The sequence below is a fragment of the Triticum dicoccoides genome, chromosome 7A, assembly GCF_002162155.2.
Source record: "Triticum dicoccoides isolate Atlit2015 ecotype Zavitan chromosome 7A, WEW_v2.0, whole genome shotgun sequence".
Taxonomy (NCBI): Eukaryota; Viridiplantae; Streptophyta; class Magnoliopsida; order Poales; family Poaceae; genus Triticum; species Triticum dicoccoides.
In genome coordinates, this window is record NC_041392.1 from 476,531,459 (window position 1) to 476,549,470 (window position 18,012).

Sequence of the window (18,012 nt, forward strand, 5' to 3'; positions counted from 1 at the left end):
TAGTTGTGAATTTGAGAAATACTTGTGTTAAAGTTTGTGATTCCCGTAGCATGCATGTATGGTGAACCGTTATGTAATGAAGTTTGAGCATGATTTATTTATTGATTGTCTTCCTTATGAGTGGCGGTCGGGGACGAGCGATGGTCTTTTCCTACCAATCTATCCCCCTAGGAGCATGCGCGTAATACTTTGCTTTGATAACTTCTAGATTTTTGCAATAAGTATATGAGTTCTTTATGACTAATGTTGAGCCCATGGATTATACGCACTTTTCCTTCCTTCCACCATTGCTAGCCTCTCTAATACCGCACACTTTTTGCCGGTATCGTACACCCACCATATACCTTCCTCAAAACAGCCACCATACCTACCTATCATGGCATTTCCATAGCCATTCCGAGATATATTGCCATGCAACTTTCCACCGTTCTGTTTATTATGACACGCTCCATCATTGTCATATTGCTAGCATGATCATGTAGTTGACATTGTATTTGTGGCAAAGCCACCATTCATAATTCTTTCATACATGTCGCTCTTGATTCATTGCATATCCCGGTACACCGCCGGAGGCATTCATATAGAGTCATATTTTGTTCTAAGTATTGAGTTGTAATTGTTGAGTTGTAAGAAAAATAAAAGTGTGATGATCATCATGTTTAGAGCATTGTCCCAAGTGAGGAAAGGATGATGGAGACTATAATTCCCCCATAAGTCGGGATGGGACTTCGGACGAAAAAAAGGAAAAAAAGAAAAGAAAAGAAAGAGGTCATAAAAAAAGAGAAAGGCCCAAATAAAAAAAATGAGAGAAAAACAGAGAAGGGACAATGTTACTATCCTTTTACCACACTTGTGCTTCAAAGTAGCACCATGATCTTCATGATAGAGAGTCTCTCATTTTGCCACTTTCATATACTAGTGGGAATTTTTCATTATAGAACTTGGCTTGTATATTCCAGTGATGGGCTTCCTCAAAATGCCCTAGGTCTTCGTGAGCAAGCGAGTTGGATGCACACCCACTTAGTTTCTTTTGTTGAGCTTTCATATACTTATAGCTCTAGTGCATCCATTGCATGGCAATCCCTACTCACTCACATTGATATCTATTGATCATCTCCATAGCCCGTTGATACGCGTAGTTGATGTGAGACTATCTTCCCCTCCTTTTGTCTTCTCCACAACCACCATTCTATTCCACATATAGTGCTATATCCATGGCTCACGCTCATGTATTGCGTGAAGATTGAAAAAGTTTTGAAAATGTTAAAGTATGAAACAATTGCTTGGCTTGTCATCGGGGTTGTGCATGATTTAAATACTTTGTGTGGTGAAGATAGAGCATAGCGAGACTATATGATTTTGTAGGGATAAGTTTCTTTGGCCATGTTATTTTGAGACGACATAATTGCTTTGTTATTATGCTTGAAGTATTATTATTTTTTATGTCAATATGAATTTTTGTGTTGAATCTTTCAGATCTGAATATTCATACCACAATTAAGAAGATTTACATTGAAATTATGCCAAGTAGCACTCCACATCAAAAATTCTTTTTTATCATTTACCTACTCGAGGACGAGCAGGAATTAAGCTTGGGGATGCCTGATAAGTCTCCAACGTATCTATAATTTTTGATTGCTCCATGCTATATTATCTACTATTTTGGACCATATTGGGCTTTATTTTCCACTTTTATATTACTTTTGGGACTAACCTATTAACCGGAGGCCCAGCCCAGAATTGTTGTTTTTTGCCTATTTCAGTGTTTCGGAGAAACGGAATATCAAACGGAGTACAAACGGAATGAAACCTTCGGGAACGTGATTTTCTCATCAGATATGATCCACGAGACTTGGACCCTCCGTCAAGAAATCCACGAGGCGGTCACGAGGGTGGAGGGCCCCCCCCTAGGGCGCGCCCCCTGCCTCGTGGGCCCCTCGAATCTCCACCGACGTACTCCTTCCTCCTATATATACCTACGTACCCCCGAACGATTAGAGACGGAGCCAAAAACCTAATTCCACCGCCGCAACCTTCTGTAACCACGAGATCCCATCTTGGGGCCTGTTCCGGAGCTCCACCGGAAGGGGAATCGATCACGGAGAGCTTCTACATCATCATCATAGCCCCTCCGATGAAGTGTGAGTAGTTTACTTCAGACCTTCGGGTCCATAGTTAGTAGCTAGATGGCTTCTTATCTCTTTTTGGAACTCAATACAATGTTCTCCCCCTCTCTCGTGGAGATCTATTCGATGTAATCTTCTTTTTTGCGGTGTGTTTGTTGAGACCGATGAATTGTGGGTTTATGATCAAGATTATCTACGAACAATATTTGAATCTTCTCTGAATTCTTTTATGTGTGATTGGTTATCTTTGCATGTCTCTTTGAATTATCAGTTTGGTTTGGCCTACTAGATTGGTTTTTCTTGCAATGGGAGAAGTGCTTAGCTTTGGGTTCAATCTTGCGGTGTCCTTTCCCAGTGACAGTAGGGGCAGCAAGGCACGTATTGTATTGTTGCCATCGAGGATAACAAGATGGGGTATTTATCATATTGCATGAATTTATTCCTCTACATCATGTCATCTTGCTTAAGGCGTTACTCTGTTTTCATTAACTTAATACTCTAGATGCATGCTAGATAGCGGTCGATGAGTGGAGTAATAGTAGTAGATGCAGGCAGGAGTCGGTCTACTTGTCTCGGACGTGATGCCTATATACATGATCATACCTAGATATTCTCATAACTATGCTCAATTCTGTCAATTTCTCAACAGTAAATTGTTCACCCACCATAGAAATACTTATGCTCTTGAGAGAAGCCACTAGTGAAACCTATGGCCCCCGGGTCTATTCTCATCATATCAATCTCCATCACTTTATCATTGCTTTGCTTTCTACTTTGCCTTTTATTTTAATTTGCATCTTTATACCAAAAATACCAAAAATATTATCTATCATCTCTATCAGATCTCACTCTCGTAAGTGACCGTGAAGGGATTGACAACCCCTAATCGTGTTGGTTGCGTTGAGCTATTTGTTTTGTGCAGGTACGAGGGACTCACGCGTGGCCTCCTACTGGATTGATACCTTGGTCCTCAAAAACTGAGGGAAATACTTACGCTACTTTGCTACATCATCCTCTCCTCTTCGGGGAAATCCAACGCAGTGCTCAAGAGGTAGCACACTGCATGTGGCCATGTCAACTATGTCTCAACTGAAGAAACTCATGATGATACCAACGTCGTCCTTGGTACGCTCCTTGTTAATTGCCATCCGGCATCTGTTCTTTTCGATACTGGAGCATCTCATTCATTCATTTCTGAGAGCTATGCTCGATTGCACAACACTAATTTCTGTGACATGCCCACCACCATGGAAATTCAAACTCCTGGCTCTAGATGGCAAACTTCTAGAGTAAGCCATGGGAATGAAATTCTTGTCGATAGACTGGTCTTCCTTGCCTCATTAATAGCTCTCAAGTCCTCGGACATAAACATCATCTTGCGTATGGATTGGATGTCAGCCCATTATGCTAAGATTGATTGCTCTACTAGAGCAGTTCAACTCGCCCATCCATCGGGCAAGACAGACAATGTTTTGACCCGAGTGTCTAAGCATCATCTCTACTCCCTAAATGCCAACCCTCTTCCAGACCTTGAAGATATTCCGGTAGTCCATGACTTCCCAGATGTCTTTCCAGAAGAACTGCCAGGTGTCCCACCTGACAGGGATGTCGAGTTCGTGATAGACCTTGTACCAGGAACCATCCAAAGCTCTAGAAGACCCTATAAGATGGCACCCCTAGAACTAGCTGAGCTTAAGAAACAACTCGATGAGTCCTTAAAAAGGGGTTTCATCCGTCCTAGTTCTTCTCCATGGGCTTGCCTCGTCCTCTTCATCAAGAAGAAGGATGGAACGGATCAGATGGTTGTAGATTACCGACCTGTCAACTTGGTCACTATCAAGAACAAGTATCCACTCCCCAGGATCAATGATCTGTATGATCAGCTCGCTGGATCCTCAGTCTTTTCCAAAATGGATTTGAGGTTGGTCTACCATCAAATCAAAATCAAGAACAAGGACATTCCTAAAACGGCCTTTGTTAGTCGTTATGGCCAATACGAGTACACCGTCATGTCCTTCGGTTTAACCAAAGCCCCAGCCACCTTCTCTCGGTTAATGAACTCGATCTTCATGGAGTATTTGGATAAATTCGTCGTGGTATACCTCGATGATATACTCATCTACTCCAAGAATGAGAAAGAACATGCCGAGCATCTAAGGCTAGTATTGATGAAACTTCGAGAGCCTCGCCTTTATGCCAAATTCTCCAAGTGTGAATTTTGGTTGCCAGAAGTGACCTATCTAGGCCACGTAATCTCTGGTAAGGGTATTGCTGTCAATCCCGAGCGAAGACAAGCCGTCCTTGATTGGACTCCACCTGAAATGGTCAAGCAAGTTCGGAGTTTCCTTGGCTTAGCGAGCTACTGTCGCCGCTTCATCGAGAATTTCTCCAAGGTTGCTAAACCTCTAACTGAACTCCTCAAGAAAGATAAGAAGTTCGAGTGGACCCCACAGTGCGAGTTCAGCTTTCAGGAACTGAAAAGACACCTGACATCTGCTCCCGTACTTGTGCCATCAGATTTTTCTAAGGACTTTGTTATCTATTGCGACGCCTCGCGACAAGGACTAGGTTGCATACTCATGCAAGATCGTCATGTGATTGCCTACGCTTCTCGATAGTTGCGTCCACATGAGGATAACTATCCCACACATGATCTAGAGCTTGCATATGTAGTCCATGCACTCAAAACATGGCGAAATTACCTTCTTGGTAATCGTTGTGAGATTTACACCGATCACCAAAGTCTGAAATACATCTTCACCCAACTGGATTTGAATCTCAGGCAAAGACATTGGGTCGAGTTGATCACAGATTACGACTTAGGAATAACCTACACCCCAGGCAAAGCCAATGTCATGGCGGATGCGCTAAGTCGTAAATCTTATTGTAACAACTTGATGTTACAACAAAGTCAACAACTTCTCCACGAGGAATTTCGTAAGCTTAACCTTCAGATCTTTCCTCGAGGATTCCTATCCACCCTGGTGGCGAAGCCTAACCTTACGGATCAAATCATAACTGCCCAGAAGCGTGATAAGGGCATATCCCGGATTAAGGAAAACATCGCTAGAGGAGTTGCTAAATGTTTTTCCATGGATGAGTGAGGTGTTGTCTTCTTCGAGAACCGCTTGGTGGTTCCCAGGAAACAACATCTACGTCAGTTGATCCTTAAGGAAGCTCATGAATCCCCTCTCACCATTCATCCCGGTAGTACTAAAATGTATCAAGACCTACGCCAGAGGTTTTGGTGGACTTGGATGAAGAGAGAAATCGCTCAATACATTTCTAGTTGTGACGTCTGTCGTCGTGTTGAAGCAGAGCATCAACGGCCTACTGGCACCCTTCAACCTTTCGCTATTCCTGAATGGAAATGGGATAAAATTGGTATGGATCCCAGGACCAAGAGAGGGAATAATGCTATCTTTGTTGTTGTCGATCGTCTTTCCAAAGTAGCCCATTTCCTACCTATTCGTGAGAGTATAACCGCTAGCCAGCTTGCTAACTTGTACATCTCCCGAATAGTGTCTCTTCATGGTGTTCCATTGGAGATTAACTCAGACCGTGGAAGTCTTTTCACCTCTCGATTTTGGGGAAGTTTCCAAAATGCTATGGGAACTCGTCTCTCTTTTAGCACCGCCTTCCACCCTCAATCAAGTGGTCAAGTAGAACGAGTCAATCAAATTCTGGAATATATGCTCTGAGCTTCTGTCATCTCTTTCGGTATGGATTTGGGAGAAATGCCTTCCATTCGCCGAATTCGCTTATAACAATAGTTATCAAGCTAGCTTGGGGAAAGCTCCTTTCGAATTTCTCTATGGACGAAAATGTCGAACGCCTCTTAACTGTTCAAAAACCGGGAAAAGACAAATCTTTGGCCCGGATATGATCCAGGAAGCAGAAGAGCAGGTTCGCATTATTTATGAGAAGTTGAAAACAGCCCAATCTTGTCAAAAGAGTCAATATGACCGCAAACATAAGCTCATGACTTATGAAGTTGGCAAGAAGGCTTACCTTCGGGTTACTCCTCTGAAGGGAACCCATCGATCCGGTATCAAAGGCAAATTGGCTCCTCGTTACATTGGACCCTTTTGCATTCTTACCAAACGAGGAGAAGTTGCCTACCAATTGGAACTACCTCCGCATCTCTCCAGAGTTCATGATGTCTTCCACGTTTCTCAACTCAGGCGTTGCTTCTCGGATCCTATCCATGGAGTGGACCACAAAATGCTTGACCTCCTAGATAATCTCACATATCGGGAATATCCCGCTCGCATCCTTGATTAAGCCGAGCGTACCACTCGACGCCAAAATATCAAGTTTCTCAAGGTTCAATGGTCACACCATTCCGAAAAAGAAGCTACTTGGGAAAGGGAGGATCGTGTGATGTCCGTGATGGTAAGTGATGCATGTGATGGTTACGATATAACCCGAGCAGAGTAAGTTGGTGCATGATAGTTTCATCATGTTGCATGCTAGTCCCATCATGTTCATATGTTTACGCCATGCTCGTATTGCTTTAGTTGTATCGTGTTGTACATACCATGTTGTTCTGATAGTATCGTGTTCATCATTACTTAATAATCTATAATTGCCATGCTATTGTTTGTCTTGATTGCTTTGGTTGCTGTGAGCTTGCAAGTACATTCAATGTACTGACCTGGCGTGTCGTGCCAGTTTGCAGGTCATGCCGGATTTGATTGCTTGTTTGACATGGATCCCTTGTTTGCGAGCTAGGATAAGCATTCCAGCTAGAGTCCCTGCGCAGTGGAGTTCATCACCGTCGTCGCTGTTCCCCTGCTAGAGTTATTCTGCTGCTTCGTGTTGTTCTGCTGCTTGCATGGAGCAACCATGGCACGTGTAGTTTCGCCATGCCGATGTAACCCCCTTGTACCCATACAGATTGTAATAAAGAGCTGATTTGTTCTATACTAAGCAGTGCCGTATTCCAGAAGACTTCTCCTTGATCTCTGGGCTGGAATATGGGGCGTTTTGTTTTCTCTGAGCCGGGGTCCCACAGGCAATTCAACCAAAGTCCACACTTTGTTCTCATACATGGATCCCATCTCAGATTTCATGGCCTCAAGCCATTTCACAGAATCTGGGCTCATCATCGCTTCCTCATAGTTCGTTGGTTCATCATGGTCTAGTAACATGACTTCCAGAACAGGATTACCATACCACTCTGGTGCGTACTGTACTCTGGTTGACCTACGAGGTTCGGTAGTAACTTGATCCGAAGTTTCATGAACATCATCATTAGCTTCCTCACTAATTGGTGTAGGAATCACTGGAACTGATTTCTGTGATGAACTACTTTCTAATTCGGGAGAAGGTACAATTACCTCATCAAGTTCTACTTTCCTCCCACTCACTTCTTTCGAGAGAAACTCCTTCTCTAGAAAGGATCCATTCTTAGCAATGAATATCTTGCCTTTGGGTCTGTGATAGAAGGTGTACCCAACAGTCTCCTTTGGGTATCCTATGAAGACACATTTCTCTGATTTGGGTTCGAGCTTATCAGGTTGAAGCTTTTTCACATAAGTATCGCAGCCCCAAACTTTAAGAAACGAAAGTGTAGGTTTCTTGCTAAATCATAGTTCATATGGTGTCGTCTCAACGGATTTAGATGGTGAGCATAACACCAAACCGACAGTGGTAAATCGGTAAGAGACATCATAGATCGCACCATATCTAATAAAGTACGGTTACGATGTTCGGACACACCATTACGCTGTGGTGTTCCAGGTGGCGTGAGTTGCGAAACTATTCCACATTGTTTCAAATGAAGACCAAACTCATAACTCAAATATTCACCTCCACGATCAGATCGTAGAAACTTTATTTTCTTGTTATGATGATTTTTCACTTCACTTTGAAATTCTTTGAACTTTTCAAATGTTTCAGACTTATGTTTCATTAAGTAGATATACCCTTATCTTCTCAAATCATCAGTGAATGTCAGAAAATAACGATAACCGCCGCAAGCCTTGGACCGCATACATCAATATGTATTATTTCCCATAAGTCAGTTGCTCGCTCCATTGTTCCGAAGAACGGAGTCTTAGTCATCTTGCCCATGAGGCATGGTTCGCAAGCATGAAGTGATTCATAATCAAGTGATTCCAGAAGCCCATCAGCATGGAGTTTCTTCATGTGCTTTACACCAATATGACCTAAACGGCAGTGCCACAAATAAGTTGCACTATCATTATTAACTTTGCATCTTTTGGCTTCAATATTATGAATATGTGTATCACTACAATCGAGATTCAATAAAAATAGACCACTCATCAAGGGTGCATGACCATAAAAGATTCTACTCATATAAATAGAACAACCATTATTCTCTGATTTAAATGAATAACCGTCTCACATTAAACAAGATCCAGATATAATGTTCATGCTCAATGCTAGCACCAAATAACAATTATTCAGGTCTGAAACTAATCCCGATGATAGATGTAGAGGTAGCGTGCCGACGATGATCACATCAACCTTGGAACCATTTCCCACGCGCATTGTCACCTCATCCTTAGCCAATCTTCGTTTAATCTGTAGCCCCTGTTTCGAGTTGCAAATATGAGCAATAGAGCTGGTATCAAATACCCAGGCGCTACTACGAGCATTAGTAAGGTACACATCAATAACATGTATATCAAATATACCTTTCACTTTGCCATCCTTCTTATCCACCAAATACTTGGGGTAGTTCCGCTTCCAGTGACCAATCCCTTTGCAGTAGAAGCACTCAGTCTCAGTCTTAGGTTCAGACTTGGGCTTCTTCCCTTGAGCAGCAACTTGCTTGCTGTTCTTCTTGAAGTTCCCCTTCTTCCCTTTGCCCTTTTTCTTGAAACTAGTGGTCTTGTTAAACATCAACACTTGATGCTCCTTCTTGATTTCTACCTCTGCAGCTTTTAGCATCGCGAAGAGCTCGGGAATCGTCTTGTTCATCCCTTGCATGTTATAGTTCATCACGAAGCCTTTATAGCTTGGTGGAAGTGATTGAAGAACTCTGTCAATGACACTATCATCAGGAAGATTAACTCCCAGCTGAGTCAAGTGGTTATGGTACCCAGACATTCTGAGTATGTGTTCACTGAAAGAACTATTCTCATCCATTTTACAACTGTAGAACTTGTTGGAGACTTCATATCTCTCAACTCGGGCATTTGTTTGAAATATTAACTTCAACTCCTGGAACATCTCATATGCTCCATGATGTTCAAAACGTCGTTGAAGTCCCGATTCTAAGCCGTAGAGCATGGCACACTGAACTATCGAGTAGTCATCTGATCGAGTCTGCCAGACGTTCATAATGTCTGGAGTTGCTCCTGCAACAGTTCTTTCACCTAGTGGTGCTTCCAGGCCATAATTTTTCTATGCAGCAATGAGGATAATCCCCAAGTTACGGACCCAGTCCATGTAGTTGCTATCATCATCTTTCAACTTAGCTTTCTCTTGGAACGCATTAAAATTCAAGGGAACGGTAGCACGGGCCATTAATCTACAACAACATAGATATGCAAAAACTATCAGGTACTAAGTTCATGATAAATTAAAGTTTAATTAATCATATTACTTAAGAACTCCCACTTAGTTTGACATCCCTCTAATCATCTAAATGATCACGTGATCCATATCAACTAAACCATGTCCGATCATCATGTGAGATGGAGTAGTTTTCAATGGCGAACATTACTATGTTGATCATATCTACTATATGATTCATGTTCGACCTTTCGGTCTTAGTGTTCCGAGGCCATATCTGCATATGCTAGGCTCATCAAGTTTAACCTGAGTATTCTGCATGTGCAAAACTGGCTTGCACGCGTTGTATGTGAACGTAGAGCTTATCACACCCGATCATCACGTGGTGTCTCGGCATGATGAACTGTAGCAACGGTGCATACTAAGGAAGAACACTTATACCATTAAATTTAGTGAGGGATCATCTTATAATGATACCGCCATACTAAGAAAAATAAGATGCATAAAGGATAAACATCACATGCAATCTAAATATGTGACATGATGTGGCCATCATCAAATTGTGCCTTTGATCTCCATCTCCAAAGCACCGTCATGATCTCCATCGTCACTGGCTTGACACATTGATCTCCATCGTAGCTTCGTTGTCGTCTCGCCAACTATTGCTACTACAACTGTCGCTACCGCTTAGTGATAAAGTAAAGCAATTACATGGCGATTGCATTTCATACAATAAAGCGACAACCATAAGGCTCCTACCAGTTGCCGATAACTTATACAAAACATGATCATCTCATACAACAATTTATATCTCATCATGTCTTGACCATATCACATCACAACATTCCCTACAAAAACAAGTTAGACATCCTCTACTTTGTTGTTGCAAGTTTTACGTGGCTGCTACGGGCTTCTAGCAAGAACCGTTCTTACCTACGCATCAAAACCACATCTATTTTAACCTTCAACAAGGAACGGCCGTAGTGAAACTCGATTTAACTAAAGTTGGATAAACAGACACCCACGAGCCACCTGTGTGCGAAGCACGTCGGTAGAACCAGTCTCATGAACACGGACATGTAATGTCGGTCCGAGCCACTTCATCCAACAATACCGCCGAGTCAAAGTAAGACATTGGTGGTAAGTAGTATGACTATTATCGCCCACAACTCTTTGTGTTCTACTCGTGCATATCATCTATGCATACACCTGGATCGGATGCCACTGTTGGGGAATGTAGTAATTCAAATTTTCCTATGATCACGCAAGATCTATCTAGGAGAAGCATAGCAACGAGACAGGAGAGTGTGTCCACGTACCCTCGTAGACCGAAAGTGGAAGCGTAATGAAACGCGGTTGATGTAGTCGAACGTCTTCACGATCCAACCGATCCAAGTACCGAGTGTATGACACCTCCGTGTTCAGCACACGTTCAACATAATGACATCCCTCAAGCTCTTGATCTAGTTGAGGGATGAGGGAGAGTTCCGTCAGCACGATAGTGTGGCGACGATGTTGATGATGTGATCCGCGCAGGGCTTCGCCTAAGCACTACGACAATATGACCGAGGTGGTAAATTGTGGAGGGGGGGCACCGCACACGGCTAAGAAACAACTATTGTGCCTTTGGGGTGCCCCTCACCTCCGTATATAAAGGAGGGGGGAGAGAGGCCGGTGGCCAGGAGGGGCGCGCCATGGGGGAGTCCTACTTGGACTCCTAGTCCAAGTAGGATTCGCCCCCCTTTCCTTTCTCCACCGGAGGGAATAGGAAAGAGAGGGAGAGGGAAGAGGAAAGGGGGGCGCCGCCCCCTCCCATTAGTCCAATTTGGACTACCATGGGGGGGCTGTCGGTGTCAAAACCGACAGATCTCAGGTAGGGGGTCCCGAACTGTGAGTCTAAGGATCGAAGGTAGCAGGAGGCAGGGGACACGATGTTTACCCAGGTTTGGGCCATCTTAATGGAGGTAATACCCTACGTCATGCTTGATTGACTATGATGAGTATAGGGGATACAAGAGTTGATCTACTATGAGATCGTAATGGCTAAACCCTAGATGTCTAGCCTGTATGATTGTGATCGCCTCTACGGACTAAACCCTCCAGTTTATATAGACATCGTAGGGGACTAGGGTTGTACAGAGCCGGTTTGTAGATAAAGGAATCTTCATATCTGAATGCGAAGCTTGCCTTCCATGCCAAGGAGAGTCCCATCCGGACACGGGGGAAGCCTTCTATCTTGTATCTTCACGGCCCACCAGTCCGGCCCACGTCACATAGCCCGGACGCCCGGGGATCCCCTAATCCAGGACTCCCTCAGTAGCCCCTGAACCAGGCTTCAATGATGAGGTGTCCGGTGTGCAGATTTTCTTCGGCATTGCAAGGCGGGTTCCTCCTTCGAATCATCTAAAGTAGTTGATCAAAAGAACTATATCCGGCTCTGTATAGTAGTTACAACCCTGAACCGCGAGGGCAACATACTTAACCAAAAATAGGTTATGTCTTCTGACAACTTTTTCGGTGAGGTATTGTGTTCCGGCCTTATTATTATTTTGAACCGTTTTCCAGCCTCCTGCTTCGCGTTTCGAGACACGGTATTCATTGACACGTCTCGTCAAAGCAGAGATCATGTCCCCTTATTGCGGAATTCTCATCAATACGGATTTCGGTAATCCAACCGTGCCGCTCGCACGACTCCTGGGGAATAGACGAGTTTTAAGGCTCGTGGGGGATGCTTGATATTCACTGCCTTCATAAGGAGATAAGGATCCACCTTTTTACCCCACGCCTTCTTCCTCCTCAGCCCATCCGCCCTCGAGCTCAAGCTTCAACCCTTTCCATCCCCAGCAAACACCCTAGCCATGTCCAGATCTGGAGCGCAGGGCAAGTGGATGGCCTCCTCCGTTATAGAGGGGAACATCAAGGAGCTCTGGGAAGCGGGGTACTTAGCCAAGGAAATCACCCACCGGCTTCCTGCCAAAAAGTAGATCGTCCCCACGCCGGAGCCCAATGAGAGGGTAGTATTCATCCCCCATTTCCTTTGCGGGCTAGGATTTCCTCTCCGCCCTTTCGTCCGCGAACTTATGTTCAATTACGGGCTAGATTTCCATGATTTAGCCCCAAATTCATTCCTCAACATCTCGGCATTCATTGTCGTGTATGAGGCGTTCCTCCGCATCCCACCCCCACTTTAGCCTATGGCTCATGATCTTCAATGTAAAGCCGAAAGTGGTCGAGGGTCAACATGCGGAGTGCGGTGGTGCCATGGTGAGCAAGCTCCCTAACGTTACCTGGCCCAAAGGGACTTTTGTAGAGACCGTAAAGGGGTGGCAACAGGAGTGGTTCTACATTACGAACCTCGCGACACCACATGGGCCACCACTCCTGAGTTCAAAGCCGGTCCACCAATGCGGTTCACATCATGGCTCAATAAAGGCCTGGATTGGGCGTCATCTGACGAGGTGATGACGCTGCGAAAGCGCATCAAGAGCATGGTGGGTAAGAACACCAGCCTTGCCAGCGTGATCTAGGTGATGCTGTTTCATCAGATTCTCCCCTGCCAATGCCGGACTCTCTATATGTGGGAGTTTGATCCGGCGAGTCCCCAGACCCTGCAGCGGTTCTTCAGCATGAAGCACAAAGATATATGGAAGCCGCTTTTGAAGAACCAAAAGACGTGGCTGCCAATGACCGAGGACCTTAGCCACGACTGCGCTCACCCAGCCACTCCAGTAAGTTTCTCAGATTTCTAATCATATCCTTGATTTGTAGCTCCAAGGAGTAAGTTTAAACCTTCCCCTTGTCCCCCAGGGCTGGACGAAGAAGGCAGAGCAGATCAAGTGTCCAACTCCCCTACCCGAAGACCCAGCTATTCCTCTTCTGACGAAGATGTTGGTTCTGGCGCCGTACTAGGTGCCGGAAAAGAAGGCCAAGAAGAAGGGCAAGGAGGTCCGAAGTGGCCTTTGCCGCAAAGGTACTTCGGAAATAACATCCTAAGATACCAAAGTTCTCTCCTCCCACGACGAAGACGAGGAGGAAGAGGAGGAGAACAATTCTTCCCCAAAGGGGGAAATAAGAAAAGGGGGGCCTCCATGGACCTAGAGGCGGAGGCATCCAAGAAGGGGAAACTCTCCCTTCCAGACAACTCAGAATCAGACATCGAAGTCGTCCCCAAGTGGAACCCCAGGTCGAAGCCTTCGGCCGAATCGTAAGTATTTAAGGATAATATATATATATCCGGCTTTATGCCTTGTGATCCTAACACACAGAATCACGTATTGTAGTCCGGCCCACAATCTTCCCCAGCGATCATCGTCTTCTGGGAATTCACTAGGCTCAAACATGATGGAGAGCGAGTCTCCTCCACCGGCGTCCCCACCCACTGCTACGGACAACACCAAAATGTTGTCCCGAGGGACCGTTCCAGGCCATGGAGCAGTGCGGGAAGCCATCAAGGTGGCGCCAAAGGGTAATACCTCTGCTGTCGAAAACATGGGGGAACCGACCCCCATGGAGACTGGCAACGGTGGCCATGCCCATTTCGGCCCTCAACCGAATATCATTCCAGAGACCGACACGGCTCCAGAATCAGGCGAGCAGCCTCCTTCAAAAGAAGGTGGTGCGTCGACTCCATTGGCGACCTCTGTCAATCCGGAGGCGCCAGACACTCTAGTGGAAGCGCTTCCGAGTGCCTCCATTGTTGAGGAACACCGTACCCTTATGGGTATAATGGTTGAATAGGTTCGTTCCGCTAAAAGCGGATTGAACGAGGCCTATGCTAGCCTTCAGACAGGCTTTGAGGTACGTGATGTAATATTTTTTTAACTATAAAAAGAATTCGTGTGTATAGTCAGTAGCCCATGAGACTCTGTTCGGCGTTCGTTGAAGAAAGGCCGAATAGAGGATCGAATAGCCCTCACAGAAGATTGACATACACATGTATTTGAGAAAACAGGCATCGAAGTTAGCGGCCACCGCCCATGTCGATGAAGTGTCCGAACTAAGGCGGCGGTTGGAGCGGGCCGATGAAGAGCTCATCCGCACCAACAAATGATTGGAGGAGAAGCAAGGTATGCGATACCTATTCACATATGAAATGATATGGCTTGTTGTTGTGTTATCTTGCTGAGCTTTGTAATTGTGCTCATAGTTGATGCGTCTGAGTTCAAGACCCTCAAGAATGCGCTGGCCCAGGCTAAGAAGGAGGCGGAGGGGGAACGAGCCGCCCGCCAAAAGCATGAATCACGGGTGGATGAAGTCTAGCAAGAGCTCAAGGATGCCATAAGCAAGTGTGATTCCTTGGAGCGCAAGATTGCAGATCAAAATTCCGAACTTGCTAAGGCCCTCCAAATCGCATAGGAGGCCCGAGTTGAAGCCCAAGGTTCCTGTCGAGAGATTCAAGAGGCCAAGCAGATCGCGGCGTGTAAGGCCTTTAGTATGCAGAGCAAATTTGTGAGGAGAAGGTACCTCTTACTGACCCAGGTTTGGAGTTCTCCAGGAGTGTTTGCGGATCTTCCTCAGAGTGTTGCCGATGCTGCGGAGTTCTTCTGAGCCAAAGAGGGGAGCTCGACGGAGAAGCTGTTATGGTCGCAATACCTTGCGCCAGAGCATCCGGTGCCCCTCAATGATCAGCTGAAACAGTTGACCGAACTGCACGGGGTGGCCGGATTAGCTATGAGGGATATTATAATCTTTCTCTAGCCCACCGAGCCCATACCCAGCAGCTACTTCGGGCTCGTGAAGTGGCTAGTTAGTGCCTGCCCTCAGCTGGATGCCATAAAGCGGTCGGTCTGTATCGAAGGTGCCCGGATGGCCTTCACCCGTGTCAAGGTACAGTGGGAGAAGATGAACACCGTCAAGGTGGCAACCGAGGGACCGCCCGCAGGCAAGGAGCATCATACGCCGGAGCGGTATTTTGATGAAGTCTTGGAAGGTTCCCGCATTGTAGAGGGCCAGCGTTTGAAGGACATTATTTTCGAATGAATGTATCCGTGTTGCCCGAACTTTGTATTATGAAACAAGGCTTATGTATAATACGTTGCTTGTTTTTCCTATAATTCTTTTCCTCCTGTGCAGTCGTTTACGGTATCTGTGAGTTCGCCAGTCGTCGGCTTTAGCCCCCACGTAGGTAGTACAGGGGAGTTCGGAATGGCACCTGGACACACTTGATGAAGGAAATATGCCCTAGAGGCAATAATAAAGTTATTATTTACTTCCTTATATCATGATAAATGTTTATTATTCATGCTAGAATTGTATTAACCGGAAACATAATACTTGTGTGAATACATAGACAAACAGAGTGTCACTAGTATGCCTCTACTTGACTAGCTCGTTGATCAAAGATGGTTATGTTTCCTAGCCATTGACATGAGTTTTCATTTGATTAACGGGATCACATCATTAGGAGAATGATGTGATTGACTTGACCCATTCCGTTAGCTTAGCACACGATCATTTAGTATTCTGCTATTGCTTTCTTCATGACTTATACATGTTCCTATGACTATGAGATTATGCAACTCACGTTTACCAGAGGAACACTTTGTGTGTTACCAAACGTCACAACATAACTGGGTAATTATAAAGGTGCTCTACAGGTTTCTCCGAAGGTACTTGTTGGGTTGGCGTATTTCAAGATTAGGATTTGTCACTCCGACTGTCGGAGAGGTATCTCTGGGCCCACTCGATAATTCACATCACTATAAGCCTTGCAAGCATTGCAACTAATGATTTAGTTGCGGGATGATGTATTATGGAATGAGTAAAGAGACTTGCCGGTAACGAGATTGAACTAGGTATTGAGATACCGATGATCGAATCTCGGGAAAGTAACATACCGATGACAAAGGGAACAACGTATGTTGTTATGCGGTCTGACCGATAAAGATCTTCAGAGAATATCTGGGAGCCAATATGAGCATCCAGGTTCCGCTATTGGTTATTGACTTGAGACGTGTCTCGGTCATGTCTACATAGTTCTCGAACCCGTAGGGTCCGCGCGCTTAAAGTTCGATGAAGGTTATATTATGAGTTTATGTGTTTTGATGTACCGAAGGTTTTTCGGGTCCCGGATGTGATCACGGACATGACGAGGAGTCTCGAAATGGTCGAGACGTAAAGATCGATATATTGGACGACTATGTTTGGACACCGGAAAGGTTCCGGACATTTATCGGAGTACAGGGGGTTACCGGAACCCCCCGGGAACTAATGGGCCTTGTTGGGCCCTAGTGGAGAGAGAAAGGGGCCGGCCAGGGAAAGAGGCGCGCCCCCTTGCCTTTTCCCTCTCCCACTCCTTCCTCCCCCCTCCTTCTTGGACTAGAAAAGGGAGTGGCAAACCTACTTGGAGTTGGTTTCCCCCTCCTAGGGCGCGCCACCCCCTTGGCCGGCCCTCTCCTCCTCCCCCCTTTATATACGGAGGAGGGGCACCCCATAGATACAACAATTGATCTCTTGATCTCTTAGCCGTGTGCGGTGCACCCCTCCACCATAATACACCTCGATAATATCATCGCGGTGCTTTGGCGAAGCCCTGCGTTGGTAGAACATCATCATCGTCACCACGCTGTCGTGCTGATGGAACTCTCCCTCAAAGCTCGGCTGGATCGGAGTTCGAGGGACGTCATCGAGCTGAACGTGTGCTGAATTCAGAGGTGTTGTGCGTTTGGTACTTGATCGGTCGGATCGTGAAGACGTACGACTACATCAACTGCGTTGTGCTAACGCTTCCGCTTTCGGTCTACGAGGGTACGTGGACACACTCTCCCCTATTGTTGCTATGCATCACCATGATCCTGTGTGTGCGTAGGATTTTTTTTGAAATTACTACGTTCCCCAATAGTGGCATCCGAGCCTGGATTTATGCGTAGATGTTATTTGCATGAGTAGAACACAGTGAGTTGTGGGCGATATAAGTCATACTGCTTACCAGCATGTCATATTTCGGTTCGGCGGTATTATTTCGGTATAGTGGCATCCGAGCCTGGATTTACCCTCTTGTTGCTATGCATCACCATGATCCTGTGTGTGCGGACCGACATTACGCGTACGCTTACACGAGAATGGTTTTACCGCCTTGCTATGCACACAGGTGACTAGCGGCTGTCAGTTTCTCCAACTTTAGTTGAACCGAGTGTGGCTACGCCCGGTCCTTGCGAAGGTTAAAATAGCACCAACTTGACAAACTATCGTTGTGGTTTTGATGCGTAGGTAAGAACGGTTCTTGTTGGGGATATTACTACTGGGCGTAAACCGGCCAGGACAGGCCGGGTTAACTTCATCAGTAGTTGAGTATGCTTGAAGCCCATGAAGGCAGATGAGGATGTTATGTAAGGGCCCAAGGCCCAGAACCGGTTTAAGGCCTGTAGCCGTGAACCGGCATTGGTATGTAACTTGTATT